The sequence below is a fragment of the Semicossyphus pulcher genome, unplaced genomic scaffold (genome assembly GCF_022749685.1).
Source record: "Semicossyphus pulcher isolate SPU_LCO1_2020_fin unplaced genomic scaffold, fSemPul1.0.p SCAF_8, whole genome shotgun sequence".
Taxonomy (NCBI): domain Eukaryota; kingdom Metazoa; phylum Chordata; class Actinopteri; order Labriformes; family Labridae; genus Semicossyphus; species Semicossyphus pulcher.
The window spans coordinates 512,439-536,637 of record NW_027211759.1 but is presented as its reverse complement, the minus strand read 5'-3'; positions in this window follow the sequence as shown (position 1 = coordinate 536,637).

Sequence of the window (24,199 nt, the reverse complement as noted above, 5' to 3'; positions counted from 1 at the left end):
CTTCATTTAACTGATTTCATCTTCATTTAACTGATTTCATCGTTAACTGATTTCATCTTCATTTAACTGATTTCATCGTTAACTGATTTCATCTTCATTTAACTGATTTCATCTTTAACTGATTTCATCGTTAACTGATTTCATCTTCATTTAACTGATTTCATCGTTAACTGATTTCATCTTCATTTAACTGATTTCATCTTCATTTAACTGATTTCATCGTTAACTGATTTCATCTTCATTTAACTGATTTCATCTTTAACTGATTTCATCGTTAACTGATTTCATCTACATTTAACTGATTTCATTTTCATTCTTCATTTAACTGATTTCATCTTTAACTGATTTCATCTTCATTTAACTGATTTCATCTTTAACTGATTACATCGTTAACTGATTTCATCTTCATTTAACTGATTTCATTTTCATTCTTCATTTAACTGATTTCATCGTTAACTGATTTCATCTTTAACTGATTTCATCGTTAACTGATTTAATCTTCATGTAACTGATTTCATCTGTAACTGATTTCATCTTCATGTAACTGATTTCATCTTTAACTGATTTCATCGTTAACTGATTTCATCTTCATTTAACTGATTTCATCTTTAACTGATTTCATCTTTAACTGATTTCATCGTTAACTGATTTAATCTTCATGTAACTGATTTCATCTGTAACTGATTTCATCTTTAACTGATTTCATCGTTAACTGATTTCATCTTCATTTAACTGATTTCATCTTCATTTAACTGATTTCATCGTTAACTGATTTCATCTTCATTTAACTGATTTCATCGTTAACTGATTTCATCTTCATTTAACTGATTTCATCTTTAACTGATTTCATCGTTAACTGATTTCATCTTCATTTAACTGATTTCATCGTTAACTGATTTCATCTTCATTTAACTGATTTCATCTTCATTTAACTGATTTCATCGTTAACTGATTTCATCTTCATTTAACTGATTTCATCTTTAACTGATTTCATCGTTAACTGATTTCATCTACATTTAACTGATTTCATTTTCATTCTTCATTTAACTGATTTCATCTTTAACTGATTTCATCTTCATTTAACTGATTTCATCTTTAACTGATTTAATCTTCATGTAACTGATTTCATCTGTAACTGATTTCATCGTTAACTGATTTCATCTTCATTTAACTGATTTCATCTTCATTTAACTGATTCCATCTTTAACTGATTTCATCGTTAACTGATTTCATCTTCATTTAACTGATTTCATCGTTAACTGATTTCATCTTCATTTAACTGATTTCATCTTTAACTGATTTCATCGTTAACTGATTTCATCTTCATTTAACTGATTTCATCTTCATTTAACTGATTCCATCTTTAACTGATTTCATCGTTAACTGATTTCATCTTCATTTAACTGATTTCATCGTTAACTGATTTCATCTTCATTTAACTGATTTCATCTTTAACTGATTTCATCGTTAACTGATTTCATCTTCATTTAACTGATTTCATCGTTAACTGATTTCATCTTCATTTAACTGATTTCATCTTTAACTGATTTCATCGTTAACTGATTTCATCTTCATTTAACTGATTTCATCGTTAACTGATTTCATCTTCATTTAACTGATTTCATCTTTAACTGATTTCATCGTTAACTGATTTCATCTTCATTTAAGTGATTTCATCTTTAACTGATTTCATCGTTAACTGATTTCATCTTCATTTAACTGATTTCATTTTCATTCGTCATTTAACTGATTTCATCGTTAACTGATTTCATCTTTAACTGATTTCATCTTCATGTAACTGATTTCATCTTCATGTAACTGATTTCATCTTTAACTGATTTCATCGTTAACTGATTTCATCTTCATTTAACTGATTTCATCGTTAACTAATTTCATCTTCATTTAACTGATTTCATCTTCATGTAACTGATTTGATCTTTAACTGATTTCATCTTTAACTGATTTCATCGTTAACTGATTTAATCTTGATGTAACTGATTTCATCTGTAACTGATTTCATCTTCATGTAACTGATTTCATCTTTAACTGATTTCATCGTTAACTGATTTCATCTTCATTTAACTGATTTCATCGTTAACTAATTTCATCTTCATTTAACAGATTTCATCGTTAACTGATTTCATCTTCATTTAACTGATTTCATCGTTAACTGATTTCATCGTTAACTGATTTCATCTTCATTTAACTGATTTCATCGTTAACTGATTTCATCTTCATTTAACTGATTTCATCTTTAACTGATTTCATCGTTAACTGATTTCATCTTCATTTAACTGATTTCATCGTTAACTGATTTCATCTTTAACTGATTTCATCGTTAACTGATTTAATCTTCATGTAACTGATTTCATCTTTAACTGATTTCATCGTTAACTGATTTCATCTTCATTTAACTGATTTCATCTTCATTTAACTGATTTCATCGTTAACTGATTTCATCTTCATTTAACTGATTTCATCTTTAACTGATTTCATCGTTAACTGATTTCATCTTCATTTAACTGATTTCATCTTTAACTGATTTCATCTACATTTAACTGATTTCATCGTTAACTGATTTCATCTTCATTTAACTGATTTCATCTTTAACTGATTTCATCGTTAACTGATTTCATCTTCATTTAACTGATTTCATCGTTAACTGATTTCATCTTTAACTGATTTCATCGTTAACTGATTTCATCTTCATTTAACTGATTTCATTTTCATTCTTCATTTAACTGATTTCATCGTTAACTGATTTCATCTTTAACTGATTTCATCGTTAACTGATTTAATCTTCATGTAACTGATTTCATCTGTAACTGATTTCATCTTTTAACTGATTTCATCGTTAACTGATTTCATCTTCATTTAACTGATTTCATCTTTAAGTGATTTCATCGTTAACTGATTTCATTTTCATTCTTCATTTAACTGATTTCATCTTTAACTGATTTCATCTTCATTTAACTGATTTCATCGTTAACTGATTTCATCTTCATTTAACTGATTTCATCTTTAACTGATTTCATCGTTAACTGATTTCATCTTCATTTAATTGATTTCATCGTTAACTGATTTCATCTTCATTTAACTGATTTCATCTGTAACTGATTTCATCTTCATTTAACTGATTTCATCTTCATGTAACTGATTTGATCTTTAACTGATTTCATCTTTAACTGATTTCATCGTTAACTGATTTCATCTTCATTTAACTGATTTCATCTTTAACTGATTTCATCGTTAACTGATTTCATCTTCATTTAACTGATTTCATCGTTAACTGATTCCATCTTCATTTAACTGATTTCATCTTTAACTGATTTCATCGTTAACTGATTTCATCTTCATTTAACTGATTTCATTTTCATTCTTCATGTAACTGATTTCATCTGTAACTGATTTCATCTTTAACTGATTTCAACGTTAACTGATTTCATCTTCATTTAACTGATTTCATCTTCATTTAACTGATTTCATCTTTAACTGATTTCATCGTTAACTGATTTCATCTTCATTTAACTGATTTCATTTTCATTCTTCATTTAACTGATTTCATCTTTAACTGATTTCATCTTCATTTAACTGATTTCATCTTTAACTGATTTCATCTTCATTTAACTGATTTCATTTTCATTCTTCATTTAACTGATTTCATCTTTAACTGATTTCATCTTCATTTAACTGATTTCATCTTTAACTGATTTCATCGTTAACTGATTTCATCTTCATTTAACTGATTTCATCTGTAACTGATTTCATCTTCATTTAACTGATTTCATCTGTAACTGATTTCATCTTTAACTGATTTCATCTTCATGTAACTGATTTCATCTGTAACTGATTTCATCTTTAACTGATTTCATCGTTAACTGATTTCATCTTCATTTAACTGATTTCATCTTCATTTAACTGATTTCATCTTTAACTGATTTCATCGTTCACTGATTTCATCTTCATTTAACTGATTTCATTTTCATTCTTCATTTAACTGATTTCATCTTAAACTGATTTCATCTTCATTTAACTGATTTCATTTTCATTCTTCATTTAACTGATTTCATCTTAAACTGATTTCATCTTCATTTGACTGATTTCATCGTTAACTGATTTCATCTTCATTTAACTGATTTCATCTGTAACTGATTTCATCTTCATTTAACTGATTTCATCTGTAACTGATTTCATCTGTAACTGATTTCATCTTCATGTAACTGATTTCATCTGTAACTGATTTCATCTGTAACTGATTTCATCTTTAACTGATTTCATCGTTAACTGATTTCATCTTCATTTAACTGATTTCATCTTTAACTGATTTCATCGTTAACTGATTTCATCTTCATTTAACTGATTTCATCGTTAACTGATTTCATCTTTAACTGATTTCATCGTTAACTGATTTCATCTTTAACTGATTTCATCATTAACTGATTTAATCTTCATGTAACTGATTTCATCTGTAAGTGATTTCATCTTTAACTGATTTCATCTTCATTTAACTGATTTCATCTTCATTTAACTGATTTCATAGTCAACTGATTTCATCTTTAACTGATTTCATCGTAAACTGATTTCATCTTTAACTGATTTCATCGTTAACTGATTTCATCTTCATGTAACTGATTTCATCTGTAACTGATTTCATCGTTAACTGATTTCATCTTCATTTAACTGATTTCATCGTTAACTGATTTCATCGTTAATTGATTTCATCGTTAACTGATTTCATCGTTAACTGATTTAATCTTGATGTAACTGATTTCATCTGTAACTGATTTCATCTTCATGTAACTGATTTCATCTTTAACTGATTTCATCGTTAACTGATTTAATCTTCATGTAACTGATTTCATCTTTAACTGATTTCATCGTTAACTGATTTCATCTTCATTTAACTGATTTCATCTTCATTTAACTGATTTCATCGTTAACTGATTTCATCTTCATTTAACTGATTTCATCTTTAACTGATTTCATCGTTAACTGATTTCATCTTCATTTAACTGATTTCATTTTCATTCTTCATTTAACTGATTTCATCGTTAACTGATTTCATCTACATTTAACTGATTTCATCGTTAACTGATTTCATCTTCATTTAACTGATTTCATCTTTAACTGATTTCATCGTTAACTGATTTCATCTTCATTTAACTGATTTCATCGTTAACTGATTTCATCTTTAACTGATTTCATCGTTAACTGATTTCATCTTCATTTAACTGATTTCATTTTCATTCTTCATTTAACTGATTTCATCGTTAACTGATTTCATCTTTAACTGATTTCATCGTTAACTGATTTAATCTTCATGTAACTGATTTCATCTGTAACTGATTTCATCTTTTAACTGATTTCATCGTTAACTGATTTCATCTTCATTTAACTGATTTCATCTTTAAGTGATTTCATCGTTAACTGATTTCATTTTCATTCTTCATTTAACTGATTTCATCTTTAACTGATTTCATCTTCATTTAACTGATTTCATCGTTAACTGATTTCATCTTCATTTAACTGATTTCATCTTTAACTGATTTCATCGTTAACTGATTTCATCTTCATTTAATTGATTTCATCGTTAACTGATTTCATCTTCATTTAACTGATTTCATCTGTAACTGATTTCATCTTCATTTAACTGATTTCATCTTCATGTAACTGATTTGATCTTTAACTGATTTCATCTTTAACTGATTTCATCGTTAACTGATTTCATCTTCATTTAACTGATTTCATCTTTAACTGATTTCATCGTTAACTGATTTCATGTTCATTTAACTGATTTCATCGTTAACTGATTCCATCTTCATTTAACTGATTTCATCTTTAACTGATTTCATCGTTAACTGATTTCATCTTCATTTAACTGATTTCATTTTCATTCTTCATGTAACTGATTTCATCTGTAACTGATTTCATCTTTAACTGATTTCATCGTTAACTGATTTCATCTTCATTTAACTGATTTCATCTTCATTTAACTGATTTCATCTTTAACTGATTTCATCGTTAACTGATTTCATCTTCATTTAACTGATTTCATTTTCATTCTTCATTTAACTGATTTCATCTTTAACTGATTTCATCTTCATTTAACTGATTTCATCTTTAACTGATTTCATCTTCATTTAACTGATTTCATTTTCATTCTTCATTTAACTGATTTCATCTTTAACTGATTTCATCTTCATTTAACTGATTTCATCTTTAACTGATTTCATCGTTAACTGATTTCATCTTCATTTAACTGATTTCATCTGTAACTGATTTCATCTTCATTTAACTGATTTCATCTGTAACTGATTTCATCTTTAACTGATTTCATCTTCATGTAACTGATTTCATCTGTAACTGATTTCATCTTTAACTGATTTCATCGTTAACTGATTTCATCTTCATTTAACTGATTTCATCTTCATTTAACTGATTTCATCTTTAACTGATTTCATCGTTCACTGATTTCATCTTCATTTAACTGATTTCATTTTCATTCTTCATTTAACTGATTTCATCTTAAACTGATTTCATCTTCATTTAACTGATTTCATTTTCATTCTTCATTTAACTGATTTCATCTTAAACTGATTTCATCTTCATTTGACTGATTTCATCGTTAACTGATTTCATCTTCATTTAACTGATTTCATCTGTAACTGATTTCATCTTCATTTAACTGATTTCATCTGTAACTGATTTCATCTTCATGTAACTGATTTCATCTGTAACTGATTTCATCTGTAACTGATTTCATCGTTAACTGATTTCATCTTCATTTAACTGATTTCATCTTTAACTGATTTCATCGTTAACTGATTTCATCTTCATTTAACTGATTTCATCGTTAACTGATTTCATCTTTAACTGATTTCATCGTTAACTGATTTCATCTTTAACTGATTTCATCATTAACTGATTTAATCTTCATGTAACTGATTTCATCTGTAAGTGATTTCATCTTTAACTGATTTCATCTTCATTTAACTGATTTCATCTTCATTTAACTGATTTCATAGTCAACTGATTTCATCTTTAACTGATTTCATCGTAAACTGATTTCATCTTTAACTGATTTCATCGTTAACTGATTTCATCTTCATGTAACTGATTTCATCTGTAACTGATTTCATCGTTAACTGATTTCATCTTCATTTAACTGATTTCATCGTTAACTGATTTCATCGTTAATTGATTTCATCGTTAACTGATTTCATCGTTAACTGATTTCATCTTCATTTAACTGATTTCATCGTTAACTGATTTCATCTTCATTTAACTGATTTCATCTTTAGCTGATTTCATCTTAAACTGATTTCATCTTCATTTAACTGATTTCATTTTCATTCTTCATTTAACTGATTTCATCTTAAACTGATTTCATCTTCATTTGACTGATTTCATCGTTAACTGATTTCATCTTCATTTAACTGATTTCATCTGTAACTGATTTCATCTTCATTTAACTGATTTCATCTGTAACTGATTTCATCTGTAACTGATTTCATCTTCATGTAACTGATTTCATCTGTAACTGATTTCATCTGTAACTGATTTCATCTTTAACTGATTTCATCGTTAACTGATTTCATCTTCATTTAACTGATTTCATCTTTAACTGATTTCATCGTTAACTGATTTCATCTTCATTTAACTGATTTCATCGTTAACTGATTTCATCTTTAACTGATTTCATCGTTAACTGATTTCATCTTTAACTGATTTCATCATTAACTGATTTAATCTTCATGTAACTGATTTCATCTGTAAGTGATTTCATCTTTAACTGATTTCATCTTCATTTAACTGATTTCATCTTCATTTAACTGATTTCATAGTCAACTGATTTCATCTTTAACTGATTTCATCGTAAACTGATTTCATCTTTAACTGATTTCATCGTTAACTGATTTCATCTTCATGTAACTGATTTCATCTGTAACTGATTTCATCGTTAACTGATTTCATCTTCATTTAACTGATTTCATCGTTAACTGATTTCATCGTTAATTGATTTCATCGTTAACTGATTTCATCGTTAACTGATTTCATCTTCATTTAACTGATTTCATCGTTAACTGATTTCATCTTCATTTAACTGATTTCATCTTTAGCTGATTTCATCGTTAACTGATTTCATCTTCATTTAACTGATTTTATCGTTAACTGATTTCATCGTTAACTGATTTCATCGTTAACTGATTTCATCTTTAACTGATTTCATCGTTAACTGATTTTATCTTCATGTAACTGATTTCATGTGTAACTGATTTCATCTTTAACTGATTTCATCGTTAACTGATTTCATCTTCATTTAACTGATTTCATCGTTAACTGATTTCATCTTCATTTAACTGATTTCATCGTTAACTGATTTCATCGTTAACTGATTTCATCTGTAACTGATTTCATCGTTAACTGATTTCATCTTCATTTAACTGATTTCATCGTTAACTGATTTCATCGTTAACTGATTTCATCTTCATTTAACTGATTTCATCGTTAACTGATTTCATCGTTAACTGATTTCATCGTTAACTGATTTCATCTTCATTTCACTGATTTCATCGTTAACTGATTTCATCTTCATTTAACTGATTTCATCGTTAACTGATTTCATCTTCATTTAACTGATTTCATTTTAATTCTTCATTTAACTGATTTCATCGTTAACTGATTTCATCTTTAACTGATTTCATCGTTAACTGATTTAATCTTCATGTAACTGATTTCATCTGTAACTGATTTCATCGTTAACTGATTCCATCGTTAACTGATTTCATCTTCATTTAACTGATTTCATCTTCATTTAACTGATTTCATCGTTAACTGATTTCATCGTTAACTGATTTCATCTTTAACTGATTTCATCGTTAACTGATTTCATCTTCATTTAACTGATTTCATCGTTAACTGATTTCATCTTCATTTAACTGATTTCATCTTTAACTGATTTCATCGTTAACTGATTTCATCTTCATTTAACTGATTTCATCTTCATATAACTGATTTCATCTTTAACTGATTTCATCGTTAACTGATTTCATCTTCATTTAACTGATTTCATCGTTAACTGATTTCATCTTCATTTAACTGATTTCATCTTTAACTGATTTCATCGTTAACTGATTTAATCTTCATGTAACTGATTTCATCTGTAACTGATTTCATCTTTAACTGATTTCATCGTTAACTGATTTCATCTTCATTTAACTGATTTCATCTTTAACTGATTTCATCGTTAACTGATTTCATCTTTAACTGATTTCATCGTTAACTTATTTAATCTTCATGTAACTGATTTCATCTGTAACTGATTTCATCTTTAACTGATTTCATCGTTAACTGATTTCATCTTCATTTCACTGATTTCATCGTTAACTGATTTCATCGTTAACTGATTTCATCGTTAACTGATTTCATCTTCATGTAACTGATTTCATCTGTAACTGATTTCATCTTTAACTGATTTCATCGTTAACTGATTTCATCTTCATTTAACTGATTTCATCTTCATTTAACTGATTTCATCGTTAACTGATTTCATCTTCATTTATCTGATTTCATTTTCATTCTTCATTTAATTGATTTCATCGTTAACTGATTTCATCTTTAACTGATTTCATCGTTAACTGACTTCATCTTCATGTAACTGATTTCATCTGTAACTGATTTCATCGTTAACTGATTCCATCGTTCACTGATTTCATCTTCATTTAACTGATTTCATCGTTAACTGATTTCATCGTTAACTGATTTCATCGTTAACTGATTTCATCTTCATTTAACTGATTCCATCGTTAACTGATTTCATCGTTAACTGATTTCATCTTCATTTAACTGATTTCATCGTTAACTGATTTCATCGTTAACTGATTTCATCTTCATTTAACTGATTTCATCGTTAACTGATTTCATCGTTAACTGATTTCATCTTCATTTAACTGATTCCATCGTTAACTGATTTCATCTTTAACTGATTTCATCGTTAACTGATTTCATCTTCATTTAACTGATTTCATCGTTAACTGATTTCATCGTTAACTGATTTCATCGTTAACTGATTTCATCTTCATGTAACTGATTTCATCGTTAACTGATTTCATCTTTAACTGATTTCATCGTTAACTGATTTCATCTTCATTTAACTGATTTCATCGTTAACTGATTTCATCGTTAACTGATTTCATCTTCATTTAACTGATTCCATCGTTAACTGATTTCATCTTCATTTAACTGATTTCATCTTCATTTAACTGATTTCATCGTTAACTGATTTCATCTGTAACTGATTTCATCTTTAACTGATTTCATCGTTAACTGATTTCATCTTCATTTAACTGATTTCATCGTTAACTGATTTCATCTTCATTTAACTGATTTCATCTTTAACTGATTTCATCGTTAACTGATTTCATCTTCATTTAACTGATTTCATCTTCATTTAACTGATTTCATCTTCATTTAACTGATTTCATCGTTAACTGATTTAATCTTCATGTAACTGATTTCATCTGTAACTGATTTCATCGTTAACTGATTTCATCGTTAACTGATTTCATCTTCATTTAACTGATTTCATCGTTAACTGATTTCATCGTTAACTGATTTCATCTTCATTTTACTGATTTCATCGTTAACTGATTTCATCGTTAACTGATTTTATCTTCATTTAACTGATTTCATCGTTAACTGATTTCATCTTCATTTAACTGATTTCATCTTTAACTGATTTCATCGTTAACTGATTTCATCTTCATTTAACTGATTTCATTTTCATTCTTCATTTAACTGATTTCATCGTTAACTGATTTCATCATTAACTGATTTCATCTTTAACTGATTTCATCGTTAACTGATTTCATCTTCATTTAACTGATTTCATCTTTAACTGATTTCACCGTTAACTGATTTCATCTTCATTTAACTGATTTCATCGTTAACTGATTTCATCTGTAACTGATTTCATCTGTAACTGATTTCATCTGTAACTGATTTCACCTTCATTTAACTGATTTCATCGTTAACTGATTTCATCTTCATTTAACTGATTTCATCTTTAACTGATTTCATCGTTAACTGATTTCATCTTCATTTAACTGATTTCATTTTCATTCTTCATTTAACTGATTTCATCTTTAACTGATTTCATCTACATTTAACTGATTTCATCGTTAACTGATTTCATCTTCATTTAACTGATTTCATCTTTAACTGATTTCATCGTTAACTGATTTCATCGTTAACTGATTTCATCTTCATTTAACTGATTTCATCGTTAACTGATTTCATCTTCATTTAACTGATTTCATCTTTAACTGATTTCATCGTTAACTGATTTCATCTTCATTTAACTGATTTCATCTGTAACTGATTTCATCTTTAACTGATTTCATCGTTTACTGATTTCATCTTCATTTAACTGATTTCATCTTTAACTGATTTCATCGTTAACTGATTTCATCTTTAACTGATTTCATCTTCATTTAACTGATTTCATCGTTAACTGATTTCATCTTCATTTAACTGATTTCATCTTTAACTGATTTCATCTTTAACTGATTTCATCTTTAACTGATTTCATCTTCATTTAATTGATTTCATCGTGAACTGATTTCATCGTTAACTGATTTAATCTTCATTTAACTGATTTCATCTGTAACTGATTTCATCTTTAACTGATTTCATCGTTTAATGATTTCATCTTCATTTAACTGATTTCATCGTTAACTGATTTCATCTGTAACTGATTTCATCGTTAACTGATTTCATCATCATTTAACTGATTTCATCGTTAACTGATTTCATCTTCATTTAACTGATTTCATCGTTAACTGATTTCATCGTTAACTGATTTCATCTTCATTTAACTGATTTCATCGTTAACTGATTTCATCGTTAACTGATTTCATCTTCATTTAACTGATTTCATCGTTAACTGATTTCATCGTTAACTGATTTCATCGTTAACTGATTTCATCTTCATGTAACTGATTTCATCGTTAACTGATTTCATCTTTAACTGATTTCATCGTTAACTGATTTCATCTTCATTTAACTGATTTCATCGTTAACTGATTTCATCGTTAACTGATTTCATCTTCATTTAACTGATTCCATCGTTAACTGATTTCATCTTCATTTAACTGATTTCATCTTCATTTAACTGATTTCATCGTTAACTGATTTCATCTGTAACTGATTTCATCGTTAACTGATTTCATCGTTAACTGATTTCATCTTCATTTAACTGATTTCATCGTTAACTGATTTCATCGTTAACTGATTTCATCTTCATTTAACTGATTTCATCGTTAACTGATTTCATCGTTAACTGATTTCATCTTCATTTAACTGATTTCATCGTTAACTGATTTCATCTTCATTTAACTGATTCCATCGTTAACTGATTTCATCGTTAACTGATTTCATCGTTAACTGATTTCATCTTCATTTAACTGATTTCATCGTTAACTGATTTCATCTTCATTTAACTGATTTCATCTTTAACTGATTTCATCGTTAACTGATTTCATCTTCATTTAACTGATTTCATCTTCATTTAACTGATTTCATCTTCATTTAACTGATTTCATCGTTAACTGATTTAATCTTCATGTAACTGATTTCATCTGTAACTGATTTCATCGTTAACTGATTTCATCGTTAACTGATTTTATCTTCATTTAACTGATTTAATCGTTAACTGATTTCATCTTCATTTAACTGATTTCATCTTTAACTGATTTCATCGTTAACTGATTTCATCTTCATTTAACTGATTTCATTTTCATTCTTCATTTAACTGATTTCATCGTTAACTGATTTCATCATTAACTGATTTCATCTTCATTTAACTGATTTCATCTTTAACTGATTTCACCGTTAACTGATTTCATCTTCATTTAACTGATTTCATCGTTAACTGATTTCATCTGTAACTGATTTCATCGTTAACTGATTTCATCTTTAACTGATTTCATCGTTAACTGATTTCATCTTCATTTAACTGATTTCATCGTTAACTGATTTCATCTTCATTTAACTGATTTCATCGTTAACTGATTTCATCGTTAACTGATTTCATCTGTAACTGATTTCATCGTTAACTGATTTCATCTTTAGCTGATTTCATCGTTAACTGATTTCATCTTCATTTAACTGATTTCATCGTTAACTGATTTCATCGTTAACTGATTTCATCGTTAACTGATTTCATCTTCATTTAACTGATTTCATCTTTAACTGATTTCATCTTTAACTGATTTCATCTTCATTTAATTGATTTCATCGTGAACTGATTTCATCGTTAACTGATTTAATCTTCATTTAACTGATTTCATCTGTAACTGATTTCATCTTTAACTGATTTCATCGTTTAATGATTTCATCTTCATTTAACTGATTTCATCGTTAACTGATTTCATCTGTAACTGATTTCATCGTTAACTGATTTCATCATCATTTAACTGATTTCATCGTTAACTGATTTCATCTTCATTTAACTGATTTCATCTTTAACTGATTTCACCGTTAACTGATTTCATCTTCATTTAACTGATTTCATCGTTAACTGATTTCATCTGTAACTGATTTCATCTGTAACTGATTTCATCTGTAACTGATTTCACCTTCATTTAACTGATTTCATCGTTAACTGATTTCATCTTCATTTAACTGATTTCATCTTTAACTGATTTCATCTACATTTAACTGATTTCATCGTTAACTGATTTCATCTTCATTTAACTGATTTCATCTTTAACTGATTTCATCGTTAACTGATTTCATCTTCATTTAACTGATTTCATCGTTAACTGATTTCATCTTCATTTAACTGATTTCATCTTTAACTGATTTCATCGTTAACTGATTTAATCTTCATTTAACTGATTTCATCTGTAACTGATTTCATCTTTAACTGATTTCATCGTTTACTGATTTCATCTTCATTTAACTGATTTCATCTTTAACTGATTTCATCGTTAACTGATTTCATCTTTAACTGATTTCATCTTCATTTAACTGATTTCATCGTTAACTGATTTCATCTTCATTTAACTGATTTCATCTTTAACTGATTTCATCTTTAACTGATTTCATCTTCATTTAACTGATTTCATCGTTAACTGATTTCATCGTTAACTGATTTCATCTGTAACTGATTTCATCGTTAACTGATTTCATCGTTAACTGATTTCATCGTTAACTGATTTCATCTTCATTTAACTGATTTCATCGTTAACTGATTTCATCTTCATTTAACTGATTTCATCGTTAACTGATTTCATCGTTAACTGATTTCATCTGTAACTGATTTCATCGTTAACTGATTTCATCTTTAGCTGATTTCATCGTTAACTGATTTCATCTTCATTTAACTGATTTCATCGTTAACTGATTTCATCGTTAACTGATTTCATCGTTAACTGATTTCATCTTCATTTAACTGATTTCATCTTTAACTGATTTCATCTTTAACTGATTTCATCTTCATTTAATTGATTTCATCGTGAACTGATTTCATCGTTAACTGATTTAATCTTCATTTAACTGATTTCATCTGTAACTGATTTCATCTTTAACTGATTTCATCGTTTAATGATTTCATCTTCATTTAACTGATTTCATCGTTAACTGATTTCATCTGTAACTGATTTCATCGTTAACTGATTTCATCATCATTTAACTGATTTCATCGTTAACTGATTTCATCTTCATTTAACTGATTTCATCGTTAACTGATTTCATCGTTAACTGATTTCATCTTCATTTAACTGATTTCATCGTTAACTGATTTCATCGTTAACTGATTTCATCTTCATTTAACTGATTTTATCGTTAACTGATTTCATCGTTAACTGATTTCATCTTCATTTAACTGATTCCATCGTTAACTGATTTCATCGTTAACTGATTTCATCTTCATTTAACTGATTTCATCGTTAACTGATTTCATCGTTAACTGATTTCATCGTTAACTGATTTCATCTTCATGTAACTGATTTCATCGTTAACTGATTTCATCTTTAACTGATTTCATCGTTAACTGATTTCCTCTTCATTTAACTGATTTCATCGTTAACTGATTTCATCGTTAACTGATTTCATCTTCATTTAACTGATTCCATCGTTAACTGATTTCATCTTCATTTAACTGATTTCATCTTCATTTAACTGATTTCATCGTTAACTGATTTCATCTGTAACTGATTTCATCTTTAACTGATTTCATCGTTAACTGATTTCATCTTCATTTAACTGATTTCATCGTTAACTGATTTCATCTTCATTTAACTGATTTCATCTTTAACTGATTTCATCGTTAACTGATTTCATCTTCATTTAACTGATTTCATCTTCATTTAACTGATTTCATCTTCATTTAACTGATTTCATCGTTAACTGATTTAATCTTCATGTAACTGATTTCATCTGTAACTGATTTCATCGTTAACTGATTTCATCGTTAACTGATTTCATCTTCATTTAACTGATTTCATCTTCATTTAACTGATTTCATCGTTAACTGATTTCATCGTTAACTGATTTCATCTTCATTTAACTGATTTCATCGTTAACTGATTTCATCGTTAACTGATTTTATCTTCATTTAACTGATTTAATCGTTAACTGATTTCATCTTCATTTAACTGATTTCATCTTTAACTGATTTCATCGTTAACTGATTTCATCTTCATTTAACTGATTTCATTTTCATTCTTCATTTAACTGATTTCATCGTTAACTGATTTCATCATTAACTGATTTCATCTTTAACTGATTTCATCGTTAACTGATTTCATCTTCATTTAACTGATTTCATCTTTAACTGATTTCACCGTTAACTGATTTCATCTTCATTTAACTGATTTCATCGTTAACTGATTTCATCTGTAACTGATTTCATCTGTAACTGATTTCATCTGTAACTGATTTCACCTTCATTTAACTGATTTCATCGTTAACTGATTTCATCTTCATTTAACTGATTTCATCTTTAACTGATTTCATCGTTAACTGATTTCACCTTCATTTAACTGATTTCATCGTTAACTGATTTCATCTTCATTTAACTGATTTCATCTTTAACTGATTTCATCGTTAACTGATTTCATCTACATTTAACTGATTTCATCGTTAACTGATTTCATCTTCATTTAACTGATTTCATCGTTAACTGATTTCATCTTCATTTAACTGATTTCATCTTTAACTGATTTCATCGTTAACTGATTTAATCTTCATTTAACTGATTTCATCTGTAACTGATTTCATCTTTAACTGATTTCATCGTTTACTGATTTCATCTTCATTTAACTGATTTCATCTTTAACTGATTTCATCGTTAACTGATTTCATCTTTAACTGATTTCATCTCCATTTAACTGATTTCATCGTTAACTGATTTCATCTTCATTTAACTGATTTCATCTTTAACTGATTTCATCTTCATTTAATTGATTTCATCGTGAACTGATTTCATCGTTAACTGATTTAATCTTCATTTAACTGATTTCATCTGTAACTGATTTCATCTTTAACTGATTTCATCGTTTAATGATTTCATCTTCATTTAACTGATTTCATCGTTAACTGATTTCATCTGTAACTGATTTTATCGTTAACTGATTTCATCATCATTTAACTGATTTCATCGTTAACTGATTTCATCTTCATTTAACTGATTTCATCGTTAACTGATTTCATCGTTAACTGATTTCATCTTCATTTAACTGATTTCATCGTTAACTGATTTCATCGTTAACTGATTTCATCTTCATTTAACTGATTTCATCGTTAACTGATTTCATCTTCATTTAACTGATTTCATCTTTAACTGATTTCATCGTTAACTGATTTCATCTTCATTTAACTGATTTCATCTTCATTTAACTGATTTCATCTTCATTTAACTGATTTCATCGTTAACTGATTTAATCTTCATGTAACTGATTTCATCTGTAACTGATTTCATCGTTAACTGATTTCATCGTTAACTGATTTCATCTTCATTTAACTGATTTCATCTTCATTTAACTGATTTCATCGTTAACTGATTTCATCGTTAACTGATTTCATCTTCATTTAACTGATTTCATCGTTAACTGATTTCATCGTTAACTGATTTTATCTTCATTTAACTGATTTAATCGTTAACTGATTTCATCTTCATTTAACTGATTTCATCTTTAACTGATTTCATCGTTAACTGATTTCATCTTCATTTAACTGATTTCATTTTCATTCTTCATTTAACTGATTTCATCGTTAACTGATTTCATCATTAACTGATTTCATCTTTAACTGATTTCATCGTTAACTGATTTCATCTTCATTTAACTGATTTCATCTTTAACTGATTTCACCGTTAACTGATTTCATCTTCATTTAACTGATTTCATCGTTAACTGATTTCATCTGTAACTGATTTCATCTGTAACTGATTTCATCTGTAACTGATTTCACCTTCATTTAACTGATTTCATCGTTAACTGATTTCATCTTCATTTAACTGATTTCATCTTTAACTGATTTCATCGTTAACTGATTTCACCTTCATTTAACTGATTTCATCGTTAACTGATTTCATCTTCATTTAACTGATTTCATCTTTAACTGATTTCATCGTTAACTGATTTCATCTACATTTAACTGATTTCATCGTTAACTGATTTCATCTTCATTTAACTGATTTCATCTTTAACTGATTTCATCGTTAACTGATTTCATCTTCATTTAACTGATTTCATCGTTAACTGATTTCATCTTCATTTAACTGATTTCATCTTTAACTGATTTCATCGTTAACTGATTTAATCTTCATTTAACTGATTTCATCTGTAACTGATTTCATCTTTAACTGATTTCATCGTTTACTGATTTCATCTTCATTTAACTGATTTCATCTTTAACTGATTTCATCGTTAACTGATTTCATCTTTAACTGATTTCATCTTCATTTAACTGATTTCATCGTTAACTGATTTCATCTTCATTTAACTGATTTCATCTTTAACTGATTTCATCTTCATTTAATTGATTTCATCGTGAACTGATTTCATCGTTAACTGATTTAATCTTCATTTAACTGATTTCATCTGTAACTGATTTCATCTTTAACTGATTTCATCGTTTAATGATTTCATCTTCATTTAACTGATTTCATCGTTAACTGATTTCATCTGTAACTGATTTCATCGTTAACTGATTTCATCATCATTTAACTGATTTCATCGTTAACTGATTTCATCTTCATTTAACTGATTTCATCGTTAACTGATTTCATCGTTAACTGATTTCATCTTCATTTAACTGATTTCATCGTTAACTGATTTCATCGTTAACTGATTTCATCTTCATTTAACTGATTTCATCGTTAACTGATTTCATCGTTAACTGATTTCATCTTCATTTAACTGATTTCATCGTTAACTGATTTCATCTTCATTTAACTGATTTCATCGTTAACTGATTTCATCTTTAACTGTTTTCATCGTTAACTGATTTCATGTTCATTTAACTGATTTCATCGTTAACTGATTTCATCGTTAACTGATTTCATCTTCATTTAACTGATTTCATCGTTAACTGATTTCATCTTTAACTGATTTCATCGTTAACTGATTTCATCTTCATTTAACTGATTTCATCGTTAACTGATTTCATCTTCATTTAACTGATTTCATCGTTAACTGATTTCATCGTTAACTGATTTCATCTTCATTTAACTGATTTCATCGTTAACTGATTTCATCGTTAACTGATTTCATCTTCATTTAACTGATTTCATCGTTAACTGATTTCATCTTCATTTAACTGATTTCATCGTTAACTGATTTCATCTATAACTGTTTTCATCGTTAACTGATTTCATGTTCATTTAACTGATTTCATCGTTAACTGATTTCATCGTTAACTGATTTCATCGTTAACTGATTTCATCTTTAACTGATTTCATCGTTAACTGATTTCATCTTCATTTAACTGATTTCATCGTTAACTGATTTTATCTTCATTTAACTGATTTCATCGTTAACTGATTTCATCTTCATTTAACTGATTTCATCTTTAACTGATTTCATCGTTAACTGATTTCATCTTCATTTAACTGATTTCATCGTTAACTGATTTCATCTTCATTTAACTGATTTCATCTTTAACTGATTTCATCTTTAACTGATTTCATCTTCATTTAATTGATTTCATCGTGAACTGATTTCATCGTTAACTGATTTAATCTTCATTTAACTGATTTCATCTGTAACTGATTTCATCTTTAACTGATTTCATCGTTTAATGATTTCATCTTCATTTAACTGATTTCATCGTTAACTGATTTCATCTTTAACTGATTTCATCGTTAACTGATTTCATCTTCATTTAACTGATTTCATCGTTAACTGATTTCATCTTCATTTAACTGATTTCATCGTTAACTGATTTCATCGTTAACTGATTTCATCTTCATTTAACTGATTTCATCGTTAACTGATTTCATCGTTAACTGATTTCATCTTCATTTAACTGATTTCATCGTTAACTGATTTCATCTTCATTTAACTGATTTCATCGTTAACTGATTTCATCTTTAACTGTTTTCATCGTTAACTGATTTCATGTTCATTTAACTGATTTCATCGTTAACTGATTTCATCTTCATTTAACTGATTTCATCGTTAACTGATTTCATCTTTAACTGATTTCATCGTTAACTGATTTCATCTTCATTTAACTGATTTCATCGTTAACTGATTTCATCGTTAACTGATTTCATCGTTAACTGATTTAATCTTCATGTAACTGATTTCATCTGTAACTGATTTCATCTTTAACTGATTTCATCGTTAACTGATTTCATCTTCATTTAACTGATTTCATCTTCATTTAACTGATTTCATCGTTAACTGATTTCATCTTCATTTAACTGATTCCATCGTTAACTGATTTCATCGTTAACTGATTTCATCTTCATTTAACTGATTTCATCGTTAACTGATTTCATTTTCATTCTTCATTTAACTGATTTCATCGTTAACTGATTTCATCTTTAACTGATTTCATCGTTAACTGATTTAATCTTCATGTAACTGATTTCATCTGTAACTGATTTCATCGTTAACTGATTTCATCTTCATTTAACTGATTTCATCGTTAACTGATTTCATCGTTAACTGATTTCATCGTTAACTGATTTCATCTTCATTTAACTGATTTCATCGTTAACTGATTTCATCTTCATTTAACTGATTTCATCTTTAACAGATTTCATCGTTAACTGATTTCATCTTCATTTAACTGATTTCATCGTTAACTGATTTCATCTTCATTTAACTGATTTTAACTTTAACTGATTTCATCGTTAACTGATTTAATCTTCATGTAACTGATTTCATCTGTAACTGATTTCATCTTTAACTGATTTCATCTTCATTTAACTGATTTCATCTTTAACTGATTTCATCGTTAACTGATTTCATCGTTAACTGATTTCATTTTCATTCTTCATTTAACTGATTTCATCGTTAACTGATTTCATCGTTAACTGATTTCATCTTTAACTGATATCATCGTTAACTGATTTCATCTTCATTTAACTGATTTCATAATTAACTGATTTCATCGTTAACTGATTTCATCTTCATTTAACTGATTTCATCGTTAACTGATTTCATCTTTAACTGATTTCATCGTTAACTGATTTCGTCTTCATTTAACTGATTTCATCGTTAACTGATTTCATCTTCATTTAACTGATTTCATCTTTAACTGATTTCATCGTTAACTGATTTCATCTTCATTTAACTGATTTCATCTTTAACTGATTTCATCGTTAACTGATTTCATCTTCATTTAACTGATTTCATCTTTAACTGATTTAATCTTCATTTAACTGATTTCATTTTCATTCTTCATTTAACTGATTTCATCGTTAACTGATTTCATCTTCATTTAAATGATTTCATCTTCATTTAACTGATTTCATCGTTAACTGATTTCATCTTCATTTAACTGATTTCATCGTTAACTGATTTCATCTTCATTTAACTGATTTCATCGTTAACTGATTTCATCGTTAACTGATTTCATCTTCATTTAACTGATTTCATCGTTAACTGATTTCATCGTTAACTGATTTCATCTTCATTTAACTGATTTCATCGTTTACTGATTTCATCTTCATTTAACTGATTTCATCTTTAACTGATTTCATCGTTAACTGATTTCATCTTCATTGAACTGATTTCATCGTTAACTGATTTCATCTTTAACTGATTTCATCGTTAACTGATTTCATCTTTAACTGATTTCATCGTTAACTGATTTAATCTTCATGTAACTGATTTCATCTGTAACTGATTTCATCTTTAACTGATTTCATCGTTAACTGATTTCATCTTCATTTAACTGATTTCATCGTTAACTGATTTCATCTTCATTTAACTGATTTCATCGTTAACTGATTTCATCTTCATTTAACTGATTTAATTTTCATTCTTCATTTAACTGATTTCATCGTTAACTGATTTCATCTTTAACTGATTTCATCGTTAACTGATTTCATCTTTAACTGATTTCATCGTTAACTGATTTCATCTTCATTTAACTGATTCCATCGTTAACTGATTTCATCGTTAACTGATTTCATCTTCATTTAACTGATTTCATCGTTAACTGATTTCATCGTTAACTGATTTCATCTTCATTTAACTGATTCCATCGTTAACTGATTTCATCTTCATTTAACTGATTTCATCGTTAACTGATTTCATCTTCATTTAACTGATTTCATCGTTAACTGATTTCATCGTTAACTGTTTTCATCTTTAACTGATTTCATCTTTAACTGATTTCATCGTTAACTGATTTCATCTTCATTTAACTGATTTCATTTTCATTCTTCATTTAACTGATTTCATCTTTAACTGATTTCATCTTCATTTAACTGATTTCATTTTTAACTGATTTAATCTTCATGTAACTGATTTCATCTGTAACTGATTTCATCTTCATTTAACTGATTTCATCTTCATTTAACTGATTTCATCGTTAACTGATTTCATCTTCATTTAACTGATTTCATCGTTAACTGATTTCATCGTTAACTGATTTCATCTTCATTTAACTGATTTCATCGTTAACTGATTTCATCGTTAACTGATTTCATCGTTAACTGATTTCATCTTCATTTAACTGATTTCATCGTTAACTGATTTCATCGTTAACTGATTTCATCGTTAACTGATTTCATCTTCATTTAACTGATTTCATCGTTAACTGATTTCATCGTTAACTGATTTCATCTTCATTTAACTGATTTCATCGTTAACTGATTTCATCTTCATTTAACTGATTTCATCGTTAACTGATTTCATCGTTAACTGATTTCATCGTTAACTGATTTCATCTTCATTTAACTGATTTCATCGTTAACTGATTTCATCGTTAACTGATTTCATCTTCATTTAACTGATTTCATCGTTAACTGATTTCATCGTTAACTGATTTCATCTTCATTTAACTGATTTCATCGTTAACTGATTTCATCGTTAACTGATTTCATCGTTAACTGATTTCATCTTCATTTAACTGATTTCATCTTTAACTGATTTCATCGTTAACTGATTTCACTTCATTTAACTGATTTCATCTTTAACTGATTTCATCGTTAACTGATTCCATCGTTAACTGATTTCATCTTCATTTAACTGATTTCATCGTTAACTGATTTCATCTTCATTTAACTGATTTCATCGTTAACTGATTTCATCGTTAACTGTTTTCATCGTTAACTGATTTCATCGTTAACTGATTTCATCGTTAACTGATTTCATCTTCATGTAACTGATTTCATCGTTAACTGATTTCATCTTTAACTGATTTCATCGTTAACTGATTTCATCTTCATTTAACTGATTTCATCGTTAACTGATTTCATCGTTAACTGATTTCATCTTCATTTAACTGATTCCATCGTTAACTGATTTCATCTTCATTTAACTGATTTCATCTTCATTTAACTGATTTCATCGTTAACTGATTTCATCTGTAACTGATTTCATCGTTAACTGATTTCATCGTTAACTGATTTCATCTTCATTTAACTGATTTCATCGTTAACTGATTTCATCGTTAACTGATTTCATCTTCATTTAACTGATTTCATCGTTAACTGATTTCATCGTTAACTGATTTCATCTTCATTTAACTGATTTCATCGTTAACTGATTTCATCTTCATTTAACTGATTCCATCGTTAACTGATTTCATCGTTAACTGATTTCATCGTTAACTGATTTCATCTTCATTTAACTGATTTCATCGTTAACTGATTTCATCGTTAACTGATTTCATCTTCATGTAACTGATTTCATCGTTAACTGATTTCATCTTTAACTGATTTCATCGTTAACTGATTTCATCTTCATTTAACTGATTTCATCGTTAACTGATTTCATCGTTAACTGATTTCATCTTCATTTAACTGATTCCATCGTTAACTGATTTCATCTTCATTTAACTGATTTCATCTTCATTTAACTGATTTCATCGTTAACTGATTTCATCTGTAACTGATTTCATCTTTAACTGATTTCATCGTTAACTGATTTCATCTTCATTTAACTGATTTCATCGTTAACTGATTTCATCTTCATTTAACTGATTTCATCTTTAACTGATTTCATCGTTAACTGATTTCATCTTCATTTAACTGATTTCATCTTCATTTAACTGATTTCATCTTCATTTAACTGATTTCATCGTTAACTGATTTAATCTTCATGTAACTGATTTCATCTGTAACTGATTTCATCGTTAACTGATTTCATCGTTAACTGATTTCATCTTCATTTAACTGATTTCATCGTTAACTGATTTCATCGTTAACTGATTTCATCTTCATTTAACTGATTTCATCGTTAACTGATTTCATCGTTAACTGATTTTATCTTCATTTAACTGATTTAATCGTTAACTGATTTCATCTTCATTTAACTGATTTCATCTTTAACTGATTTCATCGTTAACTGATTTCATCTTCATTTAACTGATTTCATTTTCATTCTTCATTTAACTGATTTCATCGTTAACTGATTTCATCATTAACTGATTTCATCTTCATTTAACTGATTTCATCTTTAACTGATTTCACCGTTAACTGATTTCATCTTCATTTAACTGATTTCATCGT